The 9,979-nt window shown below is 30.6% G+C and overlaps 2 non-coding genes across 2 annotated transcripts; both read left to right on the top strand.

Annotated features, from left to right (window-relative positions):
• Positions 1 to 2,238: 2,238 nt before the first annotated feature.
• On the top strand, positions 2,239 to 2,311 carry TRNAR-UCU. The gene has a single exon. It is a non-coding gene; the product is annotated as a tRNA-Arg (tRNA).
• A 5,434-nt stretch (positions 2,312 to 7,745) lies between these two features.
• TRNAR-UCU lies at positions 7,746 to 7,818 on the top strand. Its single transcript has one exon. It is a non-coding gene; the product is annotated as a tRNA-Arg (tRNA).
• The last annotated feature ends 2,161 nt before the right edge of the window (positions 7,819 to 9,979 follow it).

The raw sequence follows: 9,979 nt of genomic DNA, 5'->3' as shown, positions 1-9,979 counted from the left end.
TGTTATTTAACATTAAACCTGACCAAATTGTGAGAAATCTAGTTGAGTATATAATTTCGGAAAATTCTCATATGAAAAGATAAACTTATAAAATAGGCTTCCACTTGTGTTTTTCTGTTTTTCTCAGTCCTTCCTAACACAATGATAAAGAAAGGTAAAACCGATAATAATAATAAAAAATGCTTAAACCTACAATAAAGTATTACAATCAATTAACATTCCTGCAATTGTTAATTTTATTTGTGGGAGTAATTTACAAAAATTAAAAATTTTAATAAAAAATTTAACAATTATATAAATTGTCGAGATCACTTCAACGACGAACTCATTTGAGTTCATAAACGATAAGTGTTGAAGAAAAACAAACCGAACAAATCAATGAAACAATATCGAAATAGTTTCTACCAAATATTCTGAGCGGACAAATTTTTTTTCTAACAATTGATCATCTATATATAAATACTAAATAACCTAAATAGTAAATAATAATAAAAAATGTACAAATAATAAGAGTATACATTTAAGAACGTCTACATACAAAAATATTATATGATATAACTCATTATTGAAAACTAGTGGGTAGCCTGTGCATTTGCACGAGTAATGATATAAAAATTGAGAAAAAAAAATTACGATTAAAACGTGAGCATTTTAAATTTACTCTCACATATATATCCAAATTAACCACAACACTCGACTCGGCAATCCGAACACTTTGAAAATTAAACATCATTATATATATATATATATATTAGTTACTTAAAAAGTTGAACTTATATGATTAGAACGAAAGCAAACCGAACAAATCAATGAAACAATATCGAAATAGTTTCTACCAAATATTCTGAGCGGACAAATTTTTTTTCTAACAATTGATCATCTATATATAAATACTAAATAACCTAAATAGTAAATAATAATAAAAAATGTACAAATAATAAGAGTATACATTTAAGAACGTCTACATACAAAAATATTATATGATATAACTCATTATTGAAAACTAGTGGGTAGCCTGTGCATTTGCACGAGTAATGATATAAAAATTGAGAAAAAAAATTACGATTAAAACGTGAGCATTTTAAATTTACTCTCACATATATATCCAAATTAACCACAACACTCGACTCGGCAATCCAAACACTTTGAAAATTAAACATCATTATATATATATATATATATATATATATTAGTTACTTAAAAAGTTGAACTTATATGATTAAAACGTCTCGCGTTCATCAAATTTGGTGTTGAATTTAAAATATAAAGTCTTATTGGTCTAGTTGGTTAAAAAGTAGTACTTATTTTTGTTAGGTTGTAAGTTCGAAACATACTATTATCATTTTTAATTTTATTTTTAACCGTTTTAAGTTTAGGGGGGTCAACCCACAATCCGATCCAAATATATATATATATATATATATATATATATATATATATATATATATATATATATATATATATATATATATATATATATATATATATATATATATATATATATATATATATCTAAATTAACCACAACTCTCGACCCCCGGCAATCCAAACATTTTAAAAATTAAGCATTATTATGTATATATATATATATGAAAAATAATTTCATATTCAATAATTTCGTGTTATTTGTTACTAAGAAGGAAAAAACACAAACTTAAGAAAAATCACCAACTTTATCAGAAATGAGGAGTAAACTATCCTCCGAATGGTTGAGGTTATTATTTATAACAATAACTTAAATTTGATTAGTAAAAAAAAGAAACGAATCAACCTCGGTTGCTAATTTTTTTATCCGAGAAGAAAAAAAAAAGTTTATATTAATCGTGGCTGATTTTAATATATATTTAGAAAAGCTCAACTTATAATGAAATAATAATAAAAATGTGCCAGTTCATAAGTCACAAGTAAATTTTATGATCAGAAAGTGGTTGTAAGACTCTAGCAGTCGGACATTCATATTTCGTGATGATAATAAAATATTAATGTTTTTGTCTATTATATTGTATTTTTATTTGACTTCTTTTTAATTATTGTTTTCTAATTATCAACTTCAAATAATAATATATATATTAAATAATATTTTCAATTTATTAAAAAACTGTTAAAATAAGAAAACTTTTAACGAAATATTGATAATGAGCCAAAGAGGAATAATGACAAGTGTAGAAAGGCATTAACTCAATGTGAAAACATGTTTATTTTCTAATTTAAATAAATAGAGAGAAATCATAAATAAAAGCACCCGTGGCCTAATGGATAAGGCGCTTGACTTCTAATCAAGCGATTGTGGGTTCGAGTCCCACCGGGTGTGTATTTTTTTTCTCAAATATCATTGAAAAATTGTTAAAAATGAAAGTATCATCTAAAATAAAATATGATAACACATTAACAAAGTTGTGCATTATCACAATAATAAGGGATACAATTTGTGCAACAAAAATTGGATCAAGAGGACTAGGGGAGGTGGAACAAAAATTGGATCAAGAGGACTAGGGGAGGTGGATGAGCATGATCATCAAATACTAATCTAATTGCTTGATGATCTTATTAGGAAAGAGAGGGAAAAGAGAAATGATCGAAAATGTTTAGAACATCGAGTTTGTCTTTTCCATTTGATGATGTATTAAGAGTATCGACCGAAGAAGTTGAGGCATGACTTGCGTAAAAGTCTGAGACAAAAATTCTTGTTGTTTTGAGGGATTTGGTCTCGTGCCATACACAACTGGATTACTTTAAAACAAAACTATGTTGAGAATGAGATCAAGTGCATTTGAGAATGTGAGAGGGCTATGAAATGTCCACTAACATAGAAACTTACAAAATTAATAGAGATGTTAGCTACGACAAAAATAGAGAGAGCAAAAAGACAAACATACAAAGATGACAGAGGTATCCTCTAGTTCCCCAATATTTTTATCTCTCAGATTTGTGAGACATGTGATCACTGGACATCATATTGTCTTGTCAAGTCAAATGATCCACCAAAAGATAAATGGAATAAGCAAACACAAGCACCCATGGCCTAATGGATAAGGTATTTGATTTTTAATCAAGCGATTGTAGGTTCGAGTCCCACATCGTGTATTTTTTATCGATTATTTAAATTAATGATCATTTAGAGAATATAATTAAGGATGTAAGTGGGGGGAACAATACTGAAAACATAAATAAAATAAATTCACTAATTGCATCCACAAGTTTTCTCAAAGAGATCTCTCCGATCGTCATAATAATATCGTTGTGGAGTAAACACATCGGTCGACCGCGGTCATTGAACGTCATACTGTCCTTTCAAGCCAAATGATTCACTATAAGATAACTATGATAAACAAACATAAGCATTTATGGCCTAATGATAAATCACTTGACTTCTAATCAAGCGATTTTGGGTTCAAGTCCCATCAAATACTAAAAATATAAATAAAAAAATGTTCACTAACAAATAAACATAATAATAATGATTTAGGGGTGAGTCAGATAACCAAGAGATTTTGGTGGAGACCTATTCAATATGCACAATAATTTATTTTGTCATATGAAAAGTCTGATTTTTAAGAATTCATTTGAGATGAAATAAATATATTTTACCCTCTTATTATCAACAAATTGGCATTAGAGCTAGTGTGTGTGAGGTGAGCGTGGGAGAACCTACCAGTCTCTAAAGAGAAAGTCGCGGTGTGCGCTGACCGAGAGAGAAAAAAGAGCGATCGAGAGCTTTGTGAGGTGTGTGTGTTGAGTGTAAACACTTGAGAGAAATGACATGTCTAACCAATGACATCTCGCTACCCAAGTTGACAAAAGGTATCAACTACGAAAACTGAAAGGTGTAGATGAATGCCCTTTTCAACTCCCAAGATAACTAGGATGTGGTCGAGACTGGGTATGAGGAACCGACGAACACATATGGGTATTCAAATGCCCAACTAAACACGTTAAAGGCCGTTCAAGCTAAAGAAAGGGCGACTTAGTATCTACTATACCGATCTATCGACGAATCTGGTTTTAAGAAGATAGTTGACACAAAATCTTCTAAAGTGGCATGAGATACACTCAAAATAGCAAACAAAGGAGACGAACGGGTGAAGCAAGCTTGACTTCAAACCCTAAGGGACGACCGGGAAAATATGAGAATGAAAGAGTCTGAAAGCGTATCTGAGTTCATTACTCGGGTGGAGACCGTGGTGAACAAACTAAATCGGAATGGTGAAAGTCTTTCATCAAATCGAGTTGTTGAAAAGATTCTAATGTCATTGACAGATAGTTTCGAAAATACTGTGTGCACAATAGAGGAATCTAGGATCAATTAACGCTCACTATTGAAGAGCTTATTGGGTCCCTAGAAGCGCATGAGCAAAGAAAAAAACATAAGAAGGGGAGTCCCTGGAACAGGCTCTCTAGGAGAAGGCAACAATAAAAGAGGAGAATGTGCTCTATGCTCAAAGAAATCAGAATTATGTCGACGACCTCATATTCACCGGAAGCAACACAAAACTGATTAAGGAGTTTAAGGAGGTAATGAAGAAGGAGTTCGAGATGACAAACTTAGGTCTGATGAAATATTTTCTTGGCATAGAAGTGAAGTAGTCGGATGAATGAATTTTTATATCCCAAGAGAGGTATGCACTTAAAATTTTAAAGAAGTTTAAAATGGAAAACTGCAACCCGGTTTATACTCCAATGGAACAATGCATTAAACTTTCAAAGCTTGATGGAGGAGAACGAGCTGATGTTGACAGATATTAAAGCTTATTCGGTAGTCTAAGGTATCTTAGAAGCACGAGACCCGACCTAATATTGAGTGTTGGGATGACAATCAGATTCATGTAGAATCCAAGCTATACACATTGGAAGACCTTGAAGAGAATTCTAAGATATGTTCAAAAAACCTTTTCACTTGGTCTTTTCTATTCAAAATCAGATGACTACCGATTAGTGGGTTACTCGGATAGTGATTTATGTGGTGGTGTTGATAACCGGAAAAGTACTTCAGGTTATGTATTCCTACTCATGAATACAACTTTTACTTGGCTGTCAAAAAAGTAACCTATTGTAACTTTGTCAGCATGCGAGGCCAAGTATGTGGCGGCCTCTTAGAGCATGTGTCATGCACTCTAGCTTTCAAATTTACTAAGACATTTGAGAGTGATCCGAGATGAAGGAACTGTGATCCGAGTTGATAACAAGTCGGCGATCGAGTTGGTAAAGAACCCGGTTAATCACGGAAAGTGAAAGCACATCAACGTCCGATTTTATTTATCCGAGAACACGTCAAAGAAGGAAATATTGAGTTGGAGCATGTTGAAAGTCGAGCTCAAGTCGCTGACGTTTTCAACAAGCCACTACCGATAACACTATTGGAGAGTTGTAAAAGGCTGATTGGAATAAGAGATTGGAAGAGTATTTAATATTAAGGGGGAAATTTATTGAGTAAACTTAAATTAATAAGTTTTTTGGTTTTTGATGTTTAATATTCCTAGATTAATAATAACGATTTAGGGGTGAGTGGGATAACCAATAGATTTGAGTGAGAGACCTATTCAATATGCAGAATAATTTATTTTGTCATATAAAGAATCAAACATATGAAAAGTTTATGTTTTCTTATAAAGACTTGTAAAAATCCATTTGAGATGAAGAAGAATAAATATATTTTGCCCTCTTGTTACCAACAAAAACTAGCGTTAACGAACTCGAAGATACTCGAGAAGTGTATTTTTTTTTGTCGATTATTTAAATTAATGATCAATTAGTGAATATAATGGTTTGGTTTAACAGTTTATACTTCTAAATGCATAATCTGAAAAAGGTAATGCAATATGATAACGACAAAAAAATACAAAGACACTAGTTTCCAAAGTGTCACCAAACACATGTGAAACATTACATGATTAACCATTTAGGGAACAATACTGAAAACATAAATAAAAAACGTTCACTAACAAATAAACATAAGAACTAGTATTAACGAGTTCAGAAATACTCTAAAAGATTAATGAATTCACCGACTACTTCCATCGATTTTCCCGAAGAGATCTCCCCCATTATCATAATAATATCGTTGTGGAGTAAACACATCGGTCGACTGTGATTACTGAACACTATATTATCCTTTTGAACTAAATGATCCACTAGAAAATAACTAGGATATACAAACACAAGTACATATGGCCTAATGGATAAGGTGTTTGACTTCTAATCAAGCGATTGTGGATTTGAGTCCCATTGGGTGTGAATTTGTTAATGTGTAAGCAGTTTTGTTTGACAATTTATACGTCGGAATGCACAATCCAAAAAAGGTAATGCAATATGATAACGATAAAAAATACAAAGACCCTATTTTCTTAAGTGTAACCATGATTAAACATATAAGAAACAATATTGAAAACATAAATAAAAATGCTCACCCACAAACAAAAAAACTAGCTTTAAAGACCTGAGAGATACTCAAGAAAATCATTAAATTTACCGACTACTTCCACCAATTTTCTTGAAGAGACCTCTCCAATCGTCATAATATAGTATTGTAGAGTAAAAACATAAGTCGACTGCGATCATTGAACATCATATTGTCCTTCCGAACCAAATAACCCACTAGAATTAACTAAGTTAAACAAACACAAGCACATGCGGCCTAATGGATAAACTACTTGACTTTTAATCAAGCGATTGTGGGTTCGATTACACGGTGTGTATTTTTAAAAGTCGAGATGCACAATTTGAAAAAGGTTCATGTAATTTGATAACGACAAATATTTGGGGAATAATACTGAAAACAAAAATAAAAAATTATCACTTAAATAAACATAAAAACTAGCATTAACGAACTTAGAGATACTCAAGAATTTACTGATTGATTCCACCGTTTTTTCTGACAAGACTCTCTAAACGTCATACAATTCTTTCGAGCTAAATAATCCACTAGAATATAACTGAGATTACAAAACACAACCACCGGGATAAGGTGCTTGACTTCTAATAAAGTGATTGTGGGTTTGAGTCCCACCGGGTGTTTATTTTTAAATGTCAAAATGCATAATCAGAAAAAGGTTCATGCACTATGATAATGACAAATATTTGGGTAACAATACTGAAAACATAAATATAAAATGATCACCAATAAACAAATATAAAAACTAGCTTTCACTTAAACAAGTTTTCCCGAAGAGACTCTCTAACTTCCACTTGTTTTCTCGGATAGACTCTCTAAACTTCATACACTATCACTTCGAGCCAAATGATCCACTAGAATATAACTGAGATGAAGAAACTCGTGGGTTCGAGTCCCACTGGATGTGTATTTTTAAATGTCAAAATGCACAATCTGAAAAAGGTTAATGCAATATGATTATTAAAAATTTTGGAAACAATAATAAAAACATAAATAAAAAATAAACAAACATAAAATTAGTTTTCCGAAGAGATTCTCTAAATATCATACTGTCATTTCGAGTTAATAATCCACTAGAAAATAACTAAGATTAAGAAACACTAGCACGCGTGGCCTAAATGATAAGGCGTTTTACTTCTAATCAAGCGATTGTGGGTTCTAGTCCCATCGAGTGTGTATTTTTAAATGTCAAAATGCAAAATCTGAAAAGGTTAATGCAATATGATTATGACAAATTTTGGGGAACAATACTAAAGTATAATTAAAAAATAAACAAACATAAAAACTAGTTTTCCTGAAGAGATTCTCTTGCGAGTCAAATAATCCACTAGAGAATAACTAAGTTAAAGAAATACTAGCACCCGTGGCCTAATGGATAAGGCGTTTGACTTCTAATCAAGCGATTGTGGGTTCGAGTCCCACCGGGTGTGTATTTTTAAATGTCAAAATGTACATCTAAAAAAGGTTAATCCAATATGATTATGACAAAATTTGGGGAACAATACTGAAAACATAAATAAAAAATATCACCAACAAACATAAAAATTAGTGTTAACGAACTCAGATATACTCAAGAAGATCAATGAATTTATCAATTACTTCCACCAATTTTTCCGAAGAGACTCTCTAAATGTCATACAATTCTTTCGAACCAAATAATCCTCTAGAATATAACTGAGATAAACAAACAAGAGCAAACGTGGCCTAATGGATAAGGCACTTGACTTTTAATCAAGCGATTGTGAGTTCGAGTACATCGGGTGTATATTTTTAAACAAACTAGAAAGATTAAAATATAAATTTAAAATAATAATAATAATATGTATTCAATGTTTAAAATTCTTAATAAATCACGAATACTATATTAAAATAAAACACTCACATTTCACATTTTATTCAATTCGATAAAATAAATTATTTTCTCACATCTCATTACATATTTTTTTCCGAATGAATCTCATCTCGTGACTATACACTTTCACTTTGGTCAATTAAATATTTGATTTATATTTTTTAATATTTAGCATTGTGACCTCATATTTTGGTCAATCAAATATTTGATTCATAGTTTTAACCACTTTCAATTGATACCCGCCTATTATCCCTCGGCAAACCACATGTCAATCAAATTTGGTTATAGTGTTGTACTTGTTTTGTTATGTTACAAGTTCGAAACATAAATATATCATTTCCAATTTTATTTTTAATTATTTAAAGTTTATGGGTGGGTCAACCCATAATCCGACCCAAATATCCATTTACTGTCACAAATATAACCAAATTAACCACAACTCTCGACCCGACAATCCGAACAATTTGAAAATTAAGTATCATTATATATATATTGTTAAAATGTCACACGTTCATAAAATTTGGTGTTGAATTTAAAATATAAAGTCTTATTAGCCTAGTTGGTTAAATAGTTGTACTTGTTTTGTTATGTTGCAAGTTCGAAACATACATATAACATTTTTAATTTTATTTTTATCCGTTTGAAGTTTATGGACGGGTCAACATCCGACTCAAATATCCATTTACTCTCACATATATATCCAAATTAGCTAGAGCTTTCGACCCGACAATCCGGACACTTTGAAAATTAAGCATCATTATATATATATATTTGGTTAAAATGTTGTACTTGTTTTATTAGGTGCAAGTTCAAAACATACATATATCATTTTTAATTTTATTTTTAACTGTTTGAAGTTTATGGGCGGGTCAACCCACAAATTCGACCCAAGTATCCAATTACTCTCACATATATATCCAAATTAACCACAACTCTCGACCCGATAATCTGAACACTTTAAAAATTAAGCATCATTATATATAAATTTATATATTAGTTAGTTAAAAAGTTGAACTTATATTGTTAAAATATCTCATGTTCATTAAATTTGGTGTTAATTTAAAATATAAAGTCTTATTAGCATAGTTGGTTAAAGGTTATACTTATTTTGTTAGGTTTTAAGTTCGAAACATACATATAACATTTTAAATTTTATTTTTAACCGTTTAAAGTTTATGGATGGGTCAACCCACAATCTGACCCAAGTATCAAATTACCTTAACATATATATCCAAATTAACCACAACTCTCGATCCAATAATTTAGAAACTTTGAAAATTAAGCATCATTATATATATATGTATATTAGTTAGTTAAAAAGTTGAACTCATATGGTTTAAATGTCCCACGTTCATCAAATTTGGTGTTGAATTTAAAATAAAAAGTCTTATTAGCCTAGTTGATTAAAGAATTCTACTTGTTTTGTTAGGTTGCAAGTTCGAAACATATATATAACATTTTTTATTTTATTGTTAACCGTTTAAAGTTTATGGGTGGGTCAACCCACAATCCGATCCAAGTATCCATTTACTCTTATATCCAAATTAACCACAACTTTCGACCCAACAATCTGGACAGTTTGAAAATTAAGCATCATTCTATATATTATAGATATTTGGGGAAACCATACTGAAAACATAAATAAGAAATGATCGCTGATAAACAAACATAAAAACTAGCTTTAACTTCCACCAGTTTTCCCAAAGAGACTTTATGAACGTCATATTATCCTTTCGAGT

This window comes from Impatiens glandulifera, chromosome 2 (genome assembly GCF_907164915.1).
Source record: "Impatiens glandulifera chromosome 2, dImpGla2.1, whole genome shotgun sequence".
NCBI classification, from domain to species: domain Eukaryota; kingdom Viridiplantae; phylum Streptophyta; class Magnoliopsida; order Ericales; family Balsaminaceae; genus Impatiens; species Impatiens glandulifera.
The sequence above is the reverse complement of the archived record's forward strand: the minus strand, read 5'-3'. Positions and strand labels throughout refer to the sequence as shown.